The sequence below is a fragment of the Mytilus galloprovincialis genome, chromosome 5 (genome assembly GCF_965363235.1).
Source record: "Mytilus galloprovincialis chromosome 5, xbMytGall1.hap1.1, whole genome shotgun sequence".
NCBI lineage: Eukaryota > Metazoa > Mollusca > Bivalvia > Mytilida > Mytilidae > Mytilus > Mytilus galloprovincialis.
Genome location: NC_134842.1, coordinates 1027238 through 1048162, shown reverse-complemented (window position 1 = coordinate 1048162; position 20925 = coordinate 1027238).

The window sequence follows — 20925 nt, the reverse complement described above, 5'->3', positions numbered from 1 at the left end:
CACAAAAAGGGAAAACATTTGAATAGATGAAAAAGTGCACCTCCCTAACCCTCGTCAAAGTCCACTGCCCTCGTCGAAATTACTACCTTGAACCTAACATTAACATTTACCTTGACCCTAACCCAACCACTGACCAAAAAAACAACAAAAAAAAAACAGAAACGTGTCTTCAGAGAGGTCGGAAAGTGCGGCCGTACACTTCAGTCAATCCAATAAGCTGCCATCCTTTAGATTGCCTTTTCATCATTTCGGAACAGTTAACTTTAAGAAATTATCTCTACGCGAATCAATTTTACACCTGTTTGAAGATTGAAGTCAAAGGCACTTTTCATACTCTGTACATAGATATTTATTTTTGGAAATTTCTGACACAGGCGTACTCACAAAAAGGGCAAACATTCGAACAGATGAAAAAGTGCACCTCAAAACCCTCGTCAAAGTCCACTGCCCTCGTCAAAATTACTACCTTGAACCTAACCCCAACACTTACCTAGATCCTAATCCAAACACTGACAAAAAAAACCCAAAAAAAAACAGAAACATGTCTTCTGAGAGGTCGGAAAGTGCGTCCGTACACTTCAGTCAATCCAATAAGCTGCCATCCTTTAGATTGCCTTTTCATCATTTCGGAACAGTTAACTTTAAGAAATTATCTCTACGCGAATCAATTTTACACCTGTTTGAAGATTGAAGTCAAAGGCACTTTTCATACTCTGTACATAGATATTTATTTTTTGAAATTTCTGACGCATGCGCAGTCACAAAAAGGGAAAACATTCGAAAAGATGAAAAAATGCACCTCCCTAACCCTCGTCAAAGTCCACTGCCCTCGTCGAAATTACTACCTTGAACCTAACATTAACATTTACCTTGACCCTAACCCAACCACTGACCAAAAAAAACAAAAAAAAAACAGAAACGTGTCTTCAGAGAGGTCGGAAAGTGCGGCCGTACACTTCAGTCAATCCAATAAGCTTCCATCCTTTAGATTGCCTTTTCATCATTTCGGAACAGTTAACTTTAAGAAAATATCTCTACTCGAATCAATTCTACACCTGTTTGAAGATTGAAGTCAAAGGCACTTTTCATACTCTGTACATAGATATTTATTTTTGGAAATTTCTGACGCAGGCGTAGTCACAAAAAGGGCAAACATTCGAAAAGATGAAAAAGTGCACCTCAAAAACCCTCGTCAAAGTCCACTGCCCTCGTCAAAATTACTACCTTGAACCTAACCCTAACACTTACCTTGACCCTAATTCAAACACTGACCAAAAAAAAAACAGAAACGTGTCTTCAGAGAGGTCGGAAAGTGCGGCCGTACACTTTAGTCAATCCAATAAGCTTCCATCCTTTAGATTTCCTTTTCATTATTTCGGAACAGTTAACTTTAAGAAAATATGTCTACTCGAATCAATTCTACACCTGTTTGAAGATTGAAGTCAAAAGCACGTTTCATACTCTGTACCTAGAAATATTTTGGAAATTTCTGACGCATGCGTAGTCACAAAAAGGGCAAATATTCGCAGAGTTGAAAAAGGGCACCTCACTTACCCTTGTCAAAGTTACTTCCCTGAACCTAACCCTAACACTTAACCTTGACCCTAACCTAAAACCCTGACCAAAAAAAAAAATATAATACAAACGTTTCTTCAGAGAGGTCGGAAAGTGCGGCCGTACACTTCAGTAAAACCAATAAGTTTCCATCCTGTAGATCGCCTTTTCATCTTTTCAGAACAGTTAACTTTAAGAAAATATCTCTATTCGAATCCATTCTACACCTGTGTGAAGATTGAAGTCAAAGGCACTTTTCATACTCTGTACATAGATATTTATTTTTGGAAATTTCTGACGCAGGCGTAGTCACAAAAAGGGCAAACATTCGAAAAGATGAAAAAGTGCACCTCGAAAACCCTCGTCAAAGTCCACTGCCCTCGTCAAAATTACTACCATGAACCTAACCCTAACACTTACCTTGACCCTAATCCAAACACTGAAAAAAAAAACAGAAACGTGTCTTCAGAGAGGTCGGAAAGTGCGGCCGTACACTCCAGTCAATCCAATAAGCTTCTATCCTCTAGATTGCCTTTTCATCATTTCGGAACAGTTAACTTTAAGAAAATATCTCTACTCGAATCAATTCTACACCTGTTTGAAGATTGAAGTCAAAGGCACTTTTCATACTCTGTACCTAGAAATATTTTGGAAATTTCTGACGCATGCGTAGTCACAAAAAGGGCAAATATTCGCAGAGTTGAAAAAGGGCACCTCACTTACCCTTGTCAAAGTTACTTCCCTGAACCTAACCCTAACACTTAACCTTGACCCTAACCTAAAACCCTGACCAAAAAAAAAATATAATACAAACGTTTCTTCAGAGAGGTCGGAAAGTGCGGCCGTACACTTCAGTAAAACCAATAAGTTTCCATCCTCTAGATCGCCTTTTCATCTTTTCAGAACAGTTAACTTTAAGAAAATATCTCTATTCGAATTCATTCTACACCTGTGTGAAGATTGAAGTCAAAGGCACTTTTCATACTCTGTACATAGATATTTATTTTTGGAAATTTCTGACGCAGGCGTACTCACAAAAAGGGCAAACATTCGAACAGATGAAAAAGTCCACCTCAAAAACCCTCGTCAAAGTCCACTGCCCTCGTCAAAATTACTACCTTGAACCTAACCCCAACACTTACCTAGATCCTAATCCAAACACTGACAAAAAAAACCAAAAAAAAACAGAAACATGTCTTCTGAGAGGTCGGAAAGTGCGTCCGTACACTTCAGTCAATCCAATAAGCTGCCATCCTTTAGATTGTCTTTTCATCTTTTCGGAACAGTTAACTTTAAGAAAATATCTCTACTCAAATCAATTCTACATCTGTTTGAAGATTGAAATCAAAGGCACTTTTCATACTCTGTACCTAGAAATATTTTGGAAATTTCTGACCCATGCGCAGTCACAAAAAGGGCAAACATTCGCAGAGTTGAAAAAGGGCACCTCACTTACCCTTGTCAAAGTTACTTCCCTGAACCTAACCCTAACACTTAACCTTGACCCTAACCTAAAACCCTGACAAAAAAAAAATATCATACAAACGTTTCCTCAGAGAGGTCGGAAACTGCAGCCGTACACTTCAGTAAAACCAAAATGATTCCATCCTCTAGATCGCCTTTTCATCTTTTCAGAACAGTTAACTTTAAGAAAATATCTCTATTCGAATCCATTCTACACCTATGTGAAGATTGAAGTCAAAGGCACTTTTCATACTCTGTACATAGATATTTATTTTTGGAAATTTCTGACGCAGGCGTAGTCACAAAAAGGGCAAACATTCGAACAGATGAAAAAGTGCACCTCAAAAACCCTCGTCAAAGTCCACTGCCCTCGTCAAAATTACTACCTTGAACCTAACCCCAACACTTACCTAGATCCTAATCCAAACACTGACAAAAAAAAAAACAAAAAAAAACAGAAACATGTCTTCTGAGAGGTCGGAAAGTGCGTCCGTACACTTCAGTCAATCCAATAAGCTGCCATCCTTTAGATTGCCTTTTCATCTTTTCGGAACAGTTAACTTTAAGAAAATATCTCTACTCGAATCAATTCTACATCTGTGTGAAGATTGAAATCAAAGGCACTTTTCATACTCTGTACCAAGAAATATTTTGGAAATTTCTGACGCATGCGTAGTCACAAAAAAGGCAAATAATTGCAGAGTTGAAAAAGGGCACCTCACTTAACCTTGTCAAAGTTACTTCCCTGAACCTAACCCTAACACTTAACATTGACCCTAACCTAAAACCCTGACCAAAAAAAAATATAATACAAACGTTTCTTCAGAGAGATCGGAAAGTGCGGCCGTACACTTCAGTAAAACCAATAAGTTTCCATCCTCTAGATCGCCTTTTCATCTTTTCAGAACAGTTAACTTTAAGAAAATATCTCTATTCGAATCCATTCTACACCTATGTGAAGATTGAAGTCAAAGGCACTTTTCATACTCTGTACATAGATATTTATTTTTGGAAATTTCTGACGCAGGCGTAGTCACAAAAAGGGCAAACATTCGAAAAGATGAAAAAGTGCACCTCGAAAACCCTCGTCGAAGTCCACTGCCCTCGTCAAAATTACTACCTTGAACCTAACCCTAACACTTACCTTGACCCTAATCCAAACACTGACAAAAAAAACAGAAACGTGTCTTCAGAGAGGTCGGAAAGTGCGGCCGTACACTCCAGTCAATCCAATAAGCTTCTATCCTCTAGATTGCCTTTTCATCATTTCGGAACAGTTAACTTTAAGAAAATATCTCTACTCGAATCAATTCTACACCTGTTTGAAGATTGAAGTCAAAGGCACTTTTCATACTCTGTACCTAGAAATATTTTGGAAATTTCTGACGCATGCGTAGTCACAAAAAGGGCAAATATTCGCAGAGTTGAAAAAGGGCACCTCACTTACCCTTGTCAAAGTTACTTCCCTAAACCTAACCCTAACACTTAACCTTGACCCTAACCTAAAACCCTGACAAAAAAAAAATATAATACAAACGTTTCTTCAGAGAGGTCGGAAAGTGCGGCCGTACACTTCAGTAAAACCAATAAGTTTCCATCCTCTAGATCGCCTTTTCATCTTTTCAGAACAGTTAACTTTAAGAAAATATCTCTATTCGAATCCATTCTACACCTGTGTGAAGATTGCAGTCAAAGGCACTTTTCATACTCTGTACATAGATATTTATTTTTGGAAATTTCTGACGCAGGCGTACTCACAAAAAAGGGCAAACATTCGAACAGATGAAAAAGTGCACCTCAAAAACCCTCGTCAAAATCCACTGCCCTCGTCAAAATTACTACCATGAACCTAACCCCAACACTTACCTAGATCCTAATCCAAACACTGACAAAAAAAACCAAAAAAAAACAGAAACGTGTCTTTTGAGAGGTCGGAAAGTCCGTCCGTACACTTCAGTCAATCCAATAAGTTTCCATCCTGTAGATCGCCTTTTCATCTTTTCAGAACAGTTAACTTTAAGAAAATATCTCTATTCGAGTCCATTCTACACCTGTGTGAAGATTGAAGTCAAAGGCACTTTTCATTCTCTGTACATAGATATTTATTTTTGGAAATTTCTGACGCAGGCGTAGTCACAAAAAGGGCAAACATTCGAAAAGATGAAAAAGTGCACCTCAAAAACCCTCGTCAAAGTCCACTGCCCTCGTCAAAATTACTACCTTGAACCTAACCCCAACACTTACCTAGATCCTAATCCAAACACTGACAAAAAAAAACAAAATAAACAGAAACGTGTCTTCAGAGAGGTCGGAAAGTGCGTCCGTCCACTTCACTTCAGTCAATCCAATAAGCTGCCATCCTTTAGATTGCCTTTTCATCTTTTCGGAACAGTTAACTTTAAGAAAATATCTCTACTCGAATCAATTCTACATCTGTGTGAAGATTGAAATCAAAGGCACTTTTCATACTCTGTACCTAGAAATATTTTGGAAATTTCTGACGCATGCGTAGTCACAAAAAGGGCAAATATTCGCAGAGTTGAAAAAGGGCACCTTACTTACCCTTGTCAAAGTTACTTCCCTGAACCTAACCCTAACACTTAACCTTGACCCTTACCTAAAACCCTGACCAAAAAAAAATATAATACAAACGTTTCTTCAGAGAGGTCGGAAAGTGCGGCCGTACACTTCAGTAAAACCAATAAGTTTCCATCCTCTAGATCGCCTTTTCATCTTTTCAGAACAGTTAACTTTAAGAAAATATCTCTATTCGAATCCATTCTACACCTATGTGAAGATTGAAGTCAAAGGCACTTTTCATACTCTGTACATAGATATTTATTTTTGGAAATTTCTGACGCAGGCGTAGTCACAAAAAGGGCAAACATTCGAAAAGATGAAAAAGTGCACCTCGAAAACCCTCGTCAAAGTCCACTGCCCTCGTCAAAATTACTACCTTGAACCTAACATTAACACTTACCTAGATCCTAATCCAAACACTGACAAAAAAAACAAAAAAAACCAGAAACGTGTCTTCTGAGAGGTTGGAAAGTCCGTCCGTACACTTCAGTCAATCCAATAAGTTTCCATCCTGTAGATCGCCTTTTCATCTTTTCAGAACAGTTAACTTTAAGAAAATATCTCTATTCGAATCCATTCTACACTTGTGTGAAGATTGAAGTCAAAGGCACTTTTCATACTCTGTACATAGATATTTATTTTTGGAAATTTATGACGCAGGCGTAGTCACAAAAAGGGCAAACATTCGAAAAGATGAAAAAGTGCACCTCAAAAACCCTCGTCAAAGTCCACTGCCCTCGTCAAAATTACTACCTTGAACCTAACCCCAACACTTACCTAGATCCTAATCCAAACACTGACAAAAAAAACCAAAATAAACAGAAACGTGTCTTCAGAGATATCGGAAAGTGCGGCCGTACACTCCAGTCAATCCAATAAGCTTCTATCCTCTAGATTGCCTTTTCATCATTTCAGAACAGTTAACTTTAAGAAAATATCTCTACTCGAATCAATACTACACCTGTTTGAAGATTGAAGTCAAAGGCACTTTTCATACTCTGTACCTAGAAATATTTTGGAAATTTCTGACGCATGCGTAGTCACAAAAAGGGCAAATATTCGCAGAGTTGAAAAAGGGCACCTCACTTACCCTTGTCAAAGTTACTTCCCTGAACCTAACCCTAACACTTAACTTTGACCCTAACCTAAAACCCTGACCAAAAACAAAATATAATACAAACGTTTCTTCAGAGAGGTCGGAAAGTGCGGCCGTACACTTCAGTAAAACCAATAAGTTTCCATCCTCTAGATCGCCTTTTCATCTTTTCAGAACAGTTAACTTTAAGAAAATATCTCTATTCGAATCCATTCTACACCTGTGTGAAGATTGAGAATTCAAAGGCACTTTTCATACTCTGTACATAGATATTTATTTTTGGAAATTTCTGACGCAGGCGTACTCACAAAAAGGGCAAACATTCGAACAGATGAAAAAGTGCACCTCAAAAACCCTCGTCAAAGTCCACTGCCTCGTCAAAATTACTACCTTGAACCTAACCCCAACACTTACCTAGATCCTAATCCAAACACTGACAAAAAAAACCAAAAAAAAACAGAAACATGTCTTCTGAGAGGTCGGAAAGTGCGTCCGTACAATTCAGTCAATCCAATAAGCTGCCATCCTTTAGATTGCCTTTTCATCATTTCGGAACAGTTAACTTTAAGAAATTATCTCTACTCGAATCAATTCTACACCTGTTTGAAGATTGAAGTCAAAGGCACTTTTCATACTCTGTACCTAGAAATATTTTGGAAATTTCTGACGCATGCGTAGTCACAAAAAGGGCAAATATTAGCAGAGTTGAAAAAGGGCACCTCACTTACCCTTGTCAAAGTTACTTCCCTGAACCTAACCCTAACACTTAACTTTGACCCTAGCCTAAAACCCTGACCAAAAAAAAAATATAATACAAACGTTTCCTCAGAGAGGTCGGAAAGTGCGGCCGTACACTTCAGTAAAACCAATAAGTTTCCATCCTCTAGATCGCCTTTTCATCTTTTCAGAACAGTTATTTTTAAGAAAATATCTCTATTCGAATCCATTCTACACCTGTGTGAAGATTGAAGTCAAAGGCACTTTTCATACTCTGTACATAGATATTTATTTTTGGAAATTTCTGACGCAGGCGTAGTCACAAAAAGGGCAAACATTCGAAAAGATGAAAAAGTGCACCTCAAAAACCCTCGTCAAAGTCCACTGCCCTCGTCAAAATTACTACCTTTAACCTAACCCTAACACTTACCTTGACCCTAATCTAAACACTGACAAAAAAAAACAGAAACGTGTCTTCAGAGAGGTCGGAAAGTGCGGCCGTACACTTCAGTCAATCCAATAAGCTTCTATCCTCTAGATTGCCTTTTCATCATTTCGGAACAGTTAACTTTAAGAAAATATCTCTACTCGAATCAATTCTACACCTGTTTGAAGATTGAAGTCAAAGGCACTTTTCATACTCTGTACCTAGAAATATTTTGGAAATTTCTGACGCATGCGTAGTCACAAAAAGGGCAAATATTCGCAGAGTTGAAAAAGTACACCTCACTTACCCTTGTCAAAGTTACTTCCCTGAACCTAACCCTAACACTTAACCTTGACCCTAACCTAAAACCCTGACCAAAAAAAAATATAATACAAACGTTTCTTCAGAGAGGTCGGAAAGTGCGGCCGTACACTTCAGTAAAACCAATAAGTTTCCATCCTCTAGATCGCCTTTTCATCTTTTCAGAACAGTTAACTTTAAGAAAATATCTCTATTCGAATCCATTCTACACCTGTGTGAAGATTGAAGTCAAAGGCATTTTTCATACTATGTACATAGATATTTATTTTTGGAAATTTCTGACGCAGGCGTAGTCACAAAAAGGGCAAACATTCGAAAAGATGAAAAAGTGCACCTCAAAAACCCTCGTCAAAGTCCACTGCCCTCGTCAAAATTACTACCTTGAACCTAACCCTAACACTTACCTTGACCCTAATCTAAACACTGACAAAAAAAAACAGAAACGTGTCTTCTGAGAGGTCGGAAAGTGCGGCCGTACACTTCAGTCAATCGAATAAGCTTCTATCCTCTAGATTGCCTTTTCATCATTTCGGAACAGTTAACTTTAAGAAAATATCTCTACTCGAATCAATTCTACACCTGTTTGAAGATTGAAGTCAAAGGCACTTTTCATACTCTGTACCTAGAAATATTTTGGAAATTTCTGACGCATGCGTAGTCACAAAAAGGGCAAATATTCGCAGAGTTGAAAAAGGGCACCTCACTTACCCTTGTCAAAGTTACTTCCCTGAACCTAACCCTAACACTTAACCTTGACCCTAACCTAAAACCCTCACCAAAAAAAAAATATAATACAAACGTTTCTTCAGAGAGGTCGGAAAGTGCGGCCGTACACTTCAGTAAAACCAATAAGTTTCCATCCTCTAGATCGCCTTTTCATCTTTTCAGAACAGTTAACTTTAAGAAAATATCTCTATTCGAATCCATTCTACACCTGTGTGAAGATTGAAGTCAAAGGCACTTTTCATACTCTGTACATAGATATTTATTTTTGGAAATTTCTGACGCAGGCGTAGTCACAAAAAGGGCAAACATTCGAACAGATGAAAAAGTGCACCTCAAAAACCCTCGTCAAAATCCACTGCCCTCGTCAAAATTACTACCTTGAACCTAACCCCAACACTTACCTAGATCCTAATCCAAACACTGACAAAAAAAACCAAAATAAACAGAAACGTGTCTTCAGAGAGGTCGGAAAGTGCGTCCGTACACTTCAGTCAATCCAATAAGCTGCCATCCTTTAGATTGCCTTTTCATCTTTTCGGAACAGTTAACTTTAAGAAAATATCTCTACTCGAATCAATTCTACATCTGTGTGAAGATTGAAATCAAAGGCACTTTTCATACTCTATACCTAGAAATATTTTGGAAATTTCTGACGCATTCGTAGTCACAAAAAGGGCAAATATTCGCAGAGTTGAAAAAGGGCACCTCACTTACCCTTGTCAAAGTTACTTCCCTGAACCTAACCCTAACACTTAACTTTGACCCTAACCTAAATCCCTGACCAAAAAAAAATATAATACAAACGTTTCTTCAGAGAGGTCGGAAAGTGCGGCAGTACACTTCAGTAAAACCAATAAGTTTCCATCCTCTAGATCGCCGTTTCATCTTTTCAGAACAGTTAACTCTAAGAAAATATCTCTATTCGAATCCATTCTACAACTATGTGAAGATTGAAGTCAAAGGCACTTTTCATACTCTGTACATAGATATTTATTTTTGGAAATTTCTGACGCAGGCGTAGTCACAAAAAGGGCAAACATTCGAAAAGATGAAAAAGTGCACCTCAAAAACCCTCGTCAAAGTCCACTGCCCTCGTCAAAATTACTACCTATAACCTAACCCTAACACTTACCTTGACCCTAATCTAAACACTGACAAAAAAAACCAGAAACGTGTCTTCAGAGAGGTCGGAAAGTGCGGCCGTACACTTCAGTCAATCCAATAAGCTTCTATCCTCTAGATTGCCTTTTCATCATTTCGGAACAGTTAACTTTAAGAAAATATCTCTACTCGAATCAATTCTACACCTGTTTGAAGATTGAAGTCAAAGGCACTTTTCATACTCTGTACCTAGAAATATTTTGGAAATTTCTGACGCATGCGTAGTCACAAAAAGGGCAAATATTCGCAGAGTTGAAAAAGGGCACCTCACTTACCCTTGTCAAAGTTACTTCCCTGAACCTAACCCTAACACTTATCCTTGACCCTAACCTAAAACCCTGACCAAAAAAAAATATAATACAAACGTTTCTTCAGAGAGGTCGGAAAGTGCGGCCGTACACTTCAGTAAAACCAATAAGTTTCCATCCTCTAGATCGCCTTTTCATCTTTTCAGAACAGTTAACTTTAAGAAAATATCTCTATTCGAATCCATTCTACACCTGTGTGAAGATTGAAGTCAAAGGCATTTTTCATACTATGTACATAGATATTTATTTTTGGAAATTTCTGACGCAGGCGTAGTCACAAAAAGGGCAAACATTCGAAAAGATGAAAAAGTGCACCTCAAAAACCCTCGTCAAAGTCCACTGCCCTCGTCAAAATTACTACCTTGAACCTAACCCTAACACTTACCTTGACCCTAATCTAAACACTGACAAAAAAAAACAGAAACGTGTCTTCTGAGAGGTCGGAAAGTGCGGCCGTACACTTCAGTCAATCGAATAAGCTTCTATCCTCTAGATTGCCTTTTCATCATTTCGGAACAGTTAACTTTAAGAAAATATCTCTACTCGAATCAATTCTACACCTGTTTGAAGATTGAAGTCAAAGGCACTTTTCATACTCTGTACCTAGAAATATTTTGGAAATTTCTGACGCATGCGTAGTCACAAAAAGGGCAAATATTCGCAGAGTTGAAAAAGGGCACCTCACTTACCCTTGTCAAAGTTACTTCCCTGAACCTAACCCTAACACTTAACCTTGACCCTAACCTAAAACCCTCACCAAAAAAAAAATATAATACAAACGTTTCTTCAGAGAGGTCGGAAAGTGCGGCCGTACACTTCAGTAAAACCAATAAGTTTCCATCCTCTAGATCGCCTTTTCATCTTTTCAGAACAGTTATTTTTAAGAAAATATCTCTATTCGAATCCATTCTACACCTGTGTGAAGATTGAAGTCAAAGGCATTTTTCATACTCTGTACATAGATATTTATTTTTGGAAATTTCTGACGCAGGCGTAGTCACAAAAAGGGCAAACATTCGAACAGATGAAAAAGTGCACCTCAAAAACCCTCGTCAAAGTCCACTGCCCTCGTCAAAATTACTACCTTGAACCTAACCCCTACACTTACGTAGATCCTAATCCAAACACTGACAAAAAAAACCAAAATAAACAGAAACGTGTCTTCAGAGAGGTCGGAAAGTGCGTCCGTACACTTCAGTCAATCCAATAAGCTGCCATCCTTTAGATTGCCTTTTCATCTTTTCGGAACAGTTAACTTTAAGAAAATATCTCTACTCGAATCAATTCTACATCTGTGTGAAGATTGAAATCAAAGGCACTTTTCATACTCTGTACCTAGAAATATTTTGGAAATTTCTGACGCATGCGTAGTCACAAAAAGGGCAAATATTCGCAGAGTTGAAAAAGGGCACCTCACTTACCCTCGTCAAAGTTACTCCCCTGAACCTAACCCTAACACTTAACCTTGACCCTAACCTAAAACCCTGACCAAAAAAAAAATATAATACAAACGTTTCTTCAGAGAGGTCGGAAAGTGCGGCCGTACACTTCAGTAAAACCAATAAGTTTCCATCCTCTAGATCGCCTTTTCATCTTTTCAGAACAGTTAACTTTAAGAAAATATCTCTATTCGAATCCATTCTACACCTGTGTGAAGATTGAAGTCAAAGGCACTTTTCATACTCTGTACATAGATATTTATTTTTGGAAATTTCTGACGCAGGCGTAGTCACAAAAAGGGCAAACATTCGAACAGATGAAAAAGTGCACCTCAAAAACCCTCGTCAAAATCCACTGCCCTCGTCAAAATTACTACCTTGAACCTAACCCCAACACTTACCTAGATCCTAATCCAAACACTGACAAAAAAAACCAAAATAAACAGAAACGTGTCTTCAGAGAGGTCGGAAAGTGCGTCCGTACACTTCAGTCAATCCAATAAGTTGCCATCCTTTAGATTGCCTTTTCATCTTTTCGGAACAGTTAACTTTAAGAAAATATCTCTACTCGAATCAATTCTACATCTGTGTGAAGATTGAAATCAAAGGCACTTTTCATACTCTGTACCTAGAAATATTTTGGAAATTTCTGACGCATGCGTAGTCACAAAAAGGGCAAATATTCGCAGAGTTGAAAAAGGGCACCTCACTTACCCTCGTCAAAGTTACTTCCCTGAACCTAACCCTAACACTTAACCTTGACCCTAACCTAAAACCCTGACCAAAAAAAAAATATAATACAAACGTTTCTTCAGAGAGGTCGGAAAGTGCGGCCGTACACTTCAGTAAAACCAATAAGTTTCCATCCTCTAGATCGCCTTTTCATCTTTTCAGAACAGTTAACTTTAAGAAAATATCTCTATTCGAATCCATTCTACACCTGTGTGAAGATTGAAGTCAAAGGCACTTTTCATACTCTGTACATAGATATTTATTTTTGGAAATTTCTGACGCAGGCGTACTCACAAAAAGGGCAAACATTCGAACAGATGAAAAAGTGCACCTCAAAAACCCTCGTCAAAGTCCACTGCCCTCGTCAAAATTACTACCTTGAACCTAACCCCAACACTTTCCTAGATCCTAATCCAAACACTGACAAAAAAAACCAAAAAAAAACAGAAACATGTCTTCTGAGAGGTCGGAAAGTGCGTCCGTACACTTCAGTCAATCCAATAAGCTGCCATCCTTTAGATTGCCTTTTCATCATTTCGGAACAGTTAACTTTAAGAAATTATCTCTACTCGAATCAATTCTACACCTGTTTGAAGATTGAAGTCAAAGGCACTTTTCATACTCTGTACCTAGAAATATTTTGGAAATTTCTGACGCATGCGTAGTCACAAAAAGGGCAAATATTCGCAGAGTTGAAAAAGGGCACCTCACTTACCCTTGTCAAAGTTACTTCCCTGAACCTAACCCTAACACTTAACTTTGACCTTAACCTAAAACCCTGACCAAAAAAAAAATATAATACAAACGTTTCTTCAGAGAGGTCGGAAAGTGCGGCCGTACACTTCAGTAAAACCAATAAGTTTCCATCCTCTAGATCGCCTTTTCATCTTTTCAGAACAGTTAACTTTAAGAAAATATCTCTATTCGAATCCATTCTACACCTGTGTGAAGATTGAAGTCAAAGGCACTTTTCATACTCTGTACATAGATATTTATTTTTGGAAATTTCTGACGCAGGCGTAGTCACAAAAAGGGCAAACATTCGAACAGATGAAAAAGTGCACCTCAAAAGCCCTCGTCAAAGTCCACTGCCCTCGTCAAAATTACTACCATGAACCTAACCCCAACACTTACCTAGATCCTAATCCAAACACTGACAAAAAAAAACAAAAAAAAAACAGAAACGCGTCTTCTGAGAGGTCGGAAAGTCCGTCCGTACACTTCAGTCAATCCAATAAGCTGCCATCCTTTAGATTGCCTTTTCATCTTTTCGGAACAGTTAACTTTAAGAAAATATCTCTACTCGAATCAATTCTACACCTGTTTGAAGATTGAAGTCAAAGGCACTTTTCATACTCTGTACCTAGAAATATTTTGGAAATTTCTGACGCATGCGTAGTCACAAAAAGGGCAAATATTCGCAGAGTTGAAAAAGGGCACCTCACTTACCCTTGTCAAAGTTACTTCCCTGAACCTAACCCTAACACTTAACTTTGACCCTAACCTAAAACCCTGACCCAAAAAAAAATATAATACAAACGTTTCTTCAGAGAGGTCGGAAAGTGCGGCCGTACACTTCAGTAAAACCAATAAGTTTCCATCCTCTAGATCGCCTTTTCATCTTTTCAGAACAGTTAACTTTAAGAAAATATCTCTATTCGAATCCATTCTACACCTGTGTGAAGATTGAAGTCAAAGGCACTTTTCATACTCTGTACATAGATATTTATTTTTGGAAATTTCTGACGCAGGCGTACTCACAAAAAGGGCAAACATTCGAACAGATGAAAAAGTGCACCTCAAAAGCCCTCGTCAAAATTACTACCATGAACCTAATCCCAACACTTACCTAGATCCTAATCCAAACACTGACAAAAAAAACCAAAAAAAAACAGAAACGTGTCTTCTGAGAGGTCGGAAAGTGCGTCCGTACACTTCAGTCAATCCAATAAGTTTCCATCCTGTAGATCGCCTTTTCATCTTTTCAGAACAGTTAACTTTAAGAAAATATCTCTATTCGAATCCATTCTACACCTGTGTGAAGATTGAAGTCAAAGGCACTTTTCATACTCTGTACATAGATATTTATTTTTGGAAATTTCTGACGCAGGCGTAGTCACAAAAAGGGCAAACATTCGAACAGATGAAAAAGTGCACCTCAACAACCCTCGTCAAAGTCCACTGCCCTCGTCAAAATTACTACCTTGAACCTAACCCCAACACTTACCTAGATCCTAATCCAAACACTGACAAAAAAAACCAAAATAAACAGAAACGTGTCTTCAGAGAGGTCGGAAAGTGCGTCCGTACACTTCAGTCAATCCAATAAGCTGCCATCTTTAAGATTGCCTTTTCATCTTTTCGGAACAGTTAACTTTAAGAAAATATCTCTACTCGAATCAATTCTACATCTGTGTGAAGATTGAAATCAAAGGCACTTTTCACACTCTGTACCTAGAAATATTTTGGAAATTTCTGACGCATGCGTAGTCACAAAAAGAGCAAATATTCGCAGAGTTGAAAAAGGGCATCTCACTTACCCTTGTCAAAGTTACTTCCCTGAACCTAACCCTAACACTTAACCTTGACCCTAACCTAAAACCCTGACCAAAAAAAAATATAATACAAACGTTTCTTCAGAGAGGTCGGAAAGTGCGGCCGTACACTTCAGTAAAACCAATAAGTTTCCATCCTCTAGATCGCCTTTTCATCTTTTCAGAACAGTTAACTTTAAGAAAATATCTCTATTCGAATCCATTCTACACCTATGTGAAGATTGAAGTCAAAGACACTTTTCATACTCTGTACATAGATATTTATTTTGGGAAATTTCTGACGCAGGCGTAGTCACAAAAAGGGCAAACATTCGAAAAGATGAAAAAGTGCACCTCAAAAACCCTCGTCAAAGTCCACTGCCCTCGTCAAAATTACTACCTTGAACCTAACCCTAACACTTACCTTGACCCTAATCTAAACACTGACAAAAAAAAACAGAAACGTGTCTTCAGAGAGGTCGGAAAGTGCGGCCGTACACTTCAGTCAATCCAATAAGCTTCTATCATCTAGATTGCCTTTTCATCATTTCGGAACAGTTAACTTTAAGAAAATATCTCTACTCGAATCAATTCTACACCTGTTTGAAGATTGAAGTCAAAGGCACTTTTCATACTCTGTACCTAGAAATATTTTGGAAATTTCTGACGCATGCGTAGTCACAAAAAGGGCAAATATTCGAACAGATGAAAAAGTGCACCTCAAAAACCCTTGTCAAAGTCCACTGCCCTCGTCAAAATTACTACCTTGAACCTAACCCCAACACTTACCTAGATCCTAATCCAAACACTGACAAAAAAACCAAAATAAACAGAAACGTGTCACAAAAAGGGCAAATATTCGCAGAGTTGAAAAAGGGCATCTCACTTACCCTTGTCAAAGTTACTTCCCTGAACCTAACCCTAACACTTAACCTTGACTCTAACCTAAAACCCTGACCAAAAAAAAATATAATACAAACGTTTCTTCAGAGAGGCCGTACACTTCAGTAAAACCAATAAGTTTCCATCCTCTAGATCGCCTTTTCATCTTTTCAGAACAGTTAACTTTAAGAAAATATCTCTATTCGAATCCATTCTACACCTATGTGAAGATTGAAGTCAAAGGCACTTTTCATACTCTGTACATAGATATTTATTTTTGGAAATTTCTGACGCAGGCGTAGTCACAAAAAGGGCAAACATTCGAAAAGATGAAAAAGTGCACCTCAAAAACCCTCGTCAAAGTCCACTGCCCTCGTCAAAATTACTACCTTGAACCTAACCCTAACACTTACCTTGACCCTAATCTAAACACTGACAAAAAAAACCAGAAACGTGTCTTCAGAGAGGTCGGAAAGTGCGGCCGTACACTTCAGTCAATCCAATAAGCTTCTATCCTCTAGATTGCCTTTTCATCATTTCGGAACAGTTAACTTTAAGAAAATATCTCTACTCGAATCAATTCTACACCTGTTTGAAGATTGAAGTCAAAGGCACTTTTCATACTCTGTACCTAGAAATATTTTGGAAATTTCTGACGCATGCGTAGTCACAAAAAGGGCAAATATTCGCAGAGTTGAAAAAGGGCACCTCACTTACCCTTGTCAAAGTTACTTCCCTGAACCTAACCCTAACACTTAACCTTGACCCTAACCTTAAACCCTGACCAAAAAAAAAAATATAATACAAACGTTTCTTCAGAGAGGTCGGAAAGTGCGGCCGTACACTTCAGTAAAACCAATAAGTTTCGATCCTCTAGATCGCCTTTTCATCTTTTCAGAACAGTTAACTTTAAGAAAATATCTCTATTCGAATCCATTCTACACCTGTGTGAAGATTGAAGTCAAAGGCATTTTTCATACTCTGTACATAGATATTTATTTTTGGAAATTTCTGACGCAGGCGTACTCACAAAAAGGGCAAACATTCGAACAGATGAAAAAGTGCACCTCAAAAACCCTCGTCAAAGTCCACTGCCCTCGTCAAAATTACTACCTTGAACCTAACCCTAACACTTACCTTGACCCTAATCCAAACACTGACAAAAAAACAGAATTGTGTCTTCTGAGAGGTCGGAAAGTGCGTCCGTACACTTCAGTCAATCCAATACGCTGCCATCCTTTAGATTGCCTTTTCATCTATTCGGAACAGTTAACTTTAAGAAAATATCTCTGACAAAAAAAAATATCATACAAACGTTTCCTCAGAGAGGTCGGAAACTGCGGCCATACACTTCAGTAAAACCAATAAGTTTCCATCCTCTAGATCGCCTTTTCATCTTTTCAGAACAGTTAACTTTAAGAAAATATCTCTATTCGAATCCATTCTACACCTATGTGAAGATTGAAGTCAAAGGCCCTTTTCATACTCTGTACATAGATATTTATTTTTGGAAATTTCTGACGCAGGCGTAGTCACAAAAAGGGCAAACATTCGAAAAGATGAAAAAGTGCACCTCGAAAACCCTCGTCAAAGTCCACTGCCCTCGTCAAAATTACTACCTTGAACTTAACCCTAACACTTACCTTGACCTTTATCCAAACACTGACAAAAAAAAACAGAAACGTGTCTTCAGAGAGGTCGGAAAGTGCGGCCGTACACTCCAGTCAATCCAATAAGCTTCTATCCTCTAGATTGCCTTTTCATCATTTCGGAACAGTTAATTTTAAGAAAATATCTCTACTCGAATCAATTCTACACCTGTTTGAAGATTGAAGTCAAAGGCACTTTTCATACTCTGTACCTAGAAATATTTTGGAAATTTCTGACGCATGCGTAGTCACAAAAAGGGCAAATATTCGCAGAGTTGAAAAAGGGCACCTCACTTACCCTTGTCAAAGTTACTTCCCTGAACCTAACCCTAACACTTAACCTTGACCCTAACCTAAAACCCTGACCAAAAAAAAATATAATACAAACGTTTCTTCGGAGAGGTCGGAAAATGCGGCCGTACACTTCAGTAAAACCAATAAGTTTCCATCCTCTAGATCGCCTTTTCATCTTTTCAGAACAGTTAACTTTAAGAAAATATCTCTATTCGAATCAATTCTACACCTGTGTAAAGATTGAAGTCAAAGGCACTTTTCATACTCTGTACATAGATATTTATTTTTGGAAATTTCTGACGCAGGCGTACTCACAAAAAGGGCAAACATTCGAACAGATGAAAAAGTGCACCTCAAAAACCCTCGTCAAAGTCCACTGCCCTCGTCAAAATTACTACCTTGAACCTAACCCCAACACTTACCTAGATCCTAATCCAAACACTGACAAAAAAAAACAAAAAAAACAGAAACGTGTCTTCTGAGAGGTCGGAAAGTGCGTCCGTACACTTCAGTCAATCCAATAAGCTGCCATCCTTTAGATTGCCTTTTCATCTTTTCGGAACAGTTAACTTTAAGAAAATATCTCTATTCGAATCAATTCTACACCTGTTTGAAGATTGAAATCAAAGGCACTTTTCATACTCTGTACCTAGAAATATTTTGGAAATTTCTGACGCATGCGCAGTCACAAAAAGGGCAAACATTCGCAGAGTTGAAAAGGGCACCTCACTTACCCTTGTCAAAGTTACTTCCCTGAACCTAACCCTAACACTTAACCCTAACCTAAAACCCTGACCAAAAAAAATATAATACAAACGTTTCCTCAGAGAGGTCGGAAAGTGCGGCCATACACTGCAGTAAAACCAATAAGTTTACATCCTCTAGATCGCCTTTTCATCTTTTCAGAACAGTTAACTTTTAGAAAATATCTCTATTCGAATCCATTCTACACCTATTTGAAGATTGAAGTCAAAGGCACTTTTCATACTCTGTACCTAAAAATATTTTGGAAATTTCTGACGCATGCGCAGTCACAAAAAGGGCAAACATTCGAAAAGGTGAAAAAGTGCACCTCACTTACCCTCGTCAAAGTCCACTTTCCTCGTCGAAATTACTACCTTGAACCTAACATTAACACTTACCTTGACCCAAACCCAAACACTGACAAAAAAAAAAAAAAAAAAAAAAACCAGAAACGTGTCTTCAGACAAGTCGGAAAGTGCTGCCGTACACTTAAGTCAATGCAATAAGCTTCCATCCTCTAGATTCCTTTTTCATCTTTTCGGAACAGTTAACTTTAAGAAAGTATCTCTACTCGAATCAATTCTACACCTGTTTGAAGATTGAAGTCAAAGGCACTTTTCATACTCTGTACCTAGAAATATTTTGGAAATTTCTGACGCATGCGCAGTCACAAAAAGGGCAAACATTCGCAGAGTTGAAAGTAACATGAACCTAACCCTAACATATAACCTTGACCCTAACCTAAAACCTTGACCAAAAAAGAATAATAATACAAACGTTTCTTCAGAGAGGTCGGAAAGTGCGGCGTACACTTTAGTAAAACCAATAAGTTTCCATCCTCTAGATCGCCTTTTCATCTTTTCGGAACAGTTAACTTTAAGAAAATATCTCTACTCAAATCTATTCTACACCTGTTTTAAGATTGAAGTCAAAGGCACTTTTCATACTCTGTACTTTGAAATTTCTGACGCATGCGCAGTCACAAAAAGGGCAAACATTCGCAGAATTGAAAAAGGTCACCTCACTTACCCCCGTCAAAGTTACTTCCCTGAAGCTAACCCTAACATGTAACCTTGACCCTAACGTAAAACACTGACCGAAAAACAAAAATTTAAAAAACATCTTTCGATTCTTAAATTTTACAGCAATACAACAAAAAACAAAATGAACTGGGATTCAGTAAGCTTAGTATATATCTGAAATAGCTGCATAGTTTGATGAAAATCCAATCTGATTGGAAAAAGTTATTAAAAAAATTAGTGTACTATCTCTATTTTGTCCGACCTGCAAATTCTAGCTTTTTTTTTACCAAGATAATTTAATTCTAAAATTTGACAGCAATATAACAAAAAACAAAATGACAGTGGATTCAGTAAGCCTTATAGATATCTAAGATAGCTGCATAGTTTGATGAAAATCCAAGTTGATTTAAAAAAGTTGTAAAAAGTGAACTATTTATTTTCTTTAATTTATATTCAAAACATGTTGTCTAAAATTGTAATGTTAAATTCTGTTAGAATATTATACAACAGCATTATCATTCCGTTGTTTTTGGCACTAAGGATGAAAAAATTTACAAAAGATACAGCAATACAACAAAAAACTAAATGACATTGGATTCATTAAGCTTAATATATATCTAAGATACCTACATAGTTTGATGAAAATCAAAGTTGATTTGAAAAAGTTATTAAAAAAATTAAAGTGTACTATCTCTATTTTGTCCGAATTGCAAATCCTAGCTTTTTTTACCTAGAATAATGAAATTCTTAAATTTGACAGCAATACAACATAACACAAAATGACATGAGATACCGACAAATTTATTTTGTAAAGGTAGATAACTCCTATAAAATGTCATCGAATCTCTTTGATCCAAATTAGCCAAAAATTCCTGAGGATGTAACGAACAATATGTAAAAGGAATTTTGTTGCTATCTTTTTTTGTTACGAAGGAGATGCACACAGATGATAAACAGTGAATAGGGAGATAACTCTTACAAAGTAAATGGTTCCCCTTAGCAGGGTGAAATTTAAAAGCGCATAAACTATACGATACCATATTAGAAATATCTAAGCGACATATTGCGAAACAAATATTTATCGCAAGAACAAAATTTGGCGGAAAAAAAAATAAATAATAATAATAATAAATAAAGGGCTGCGCTTTAGCGCATGATACGCCCGCTGCTCTTTTAACTTGTCTTTTATGCTTTAAATGAATTTATATGATCAACTATAAATATATATACAAATCAAAAGGGATGTTACATTAATATATTCACCAAAGTTTCATA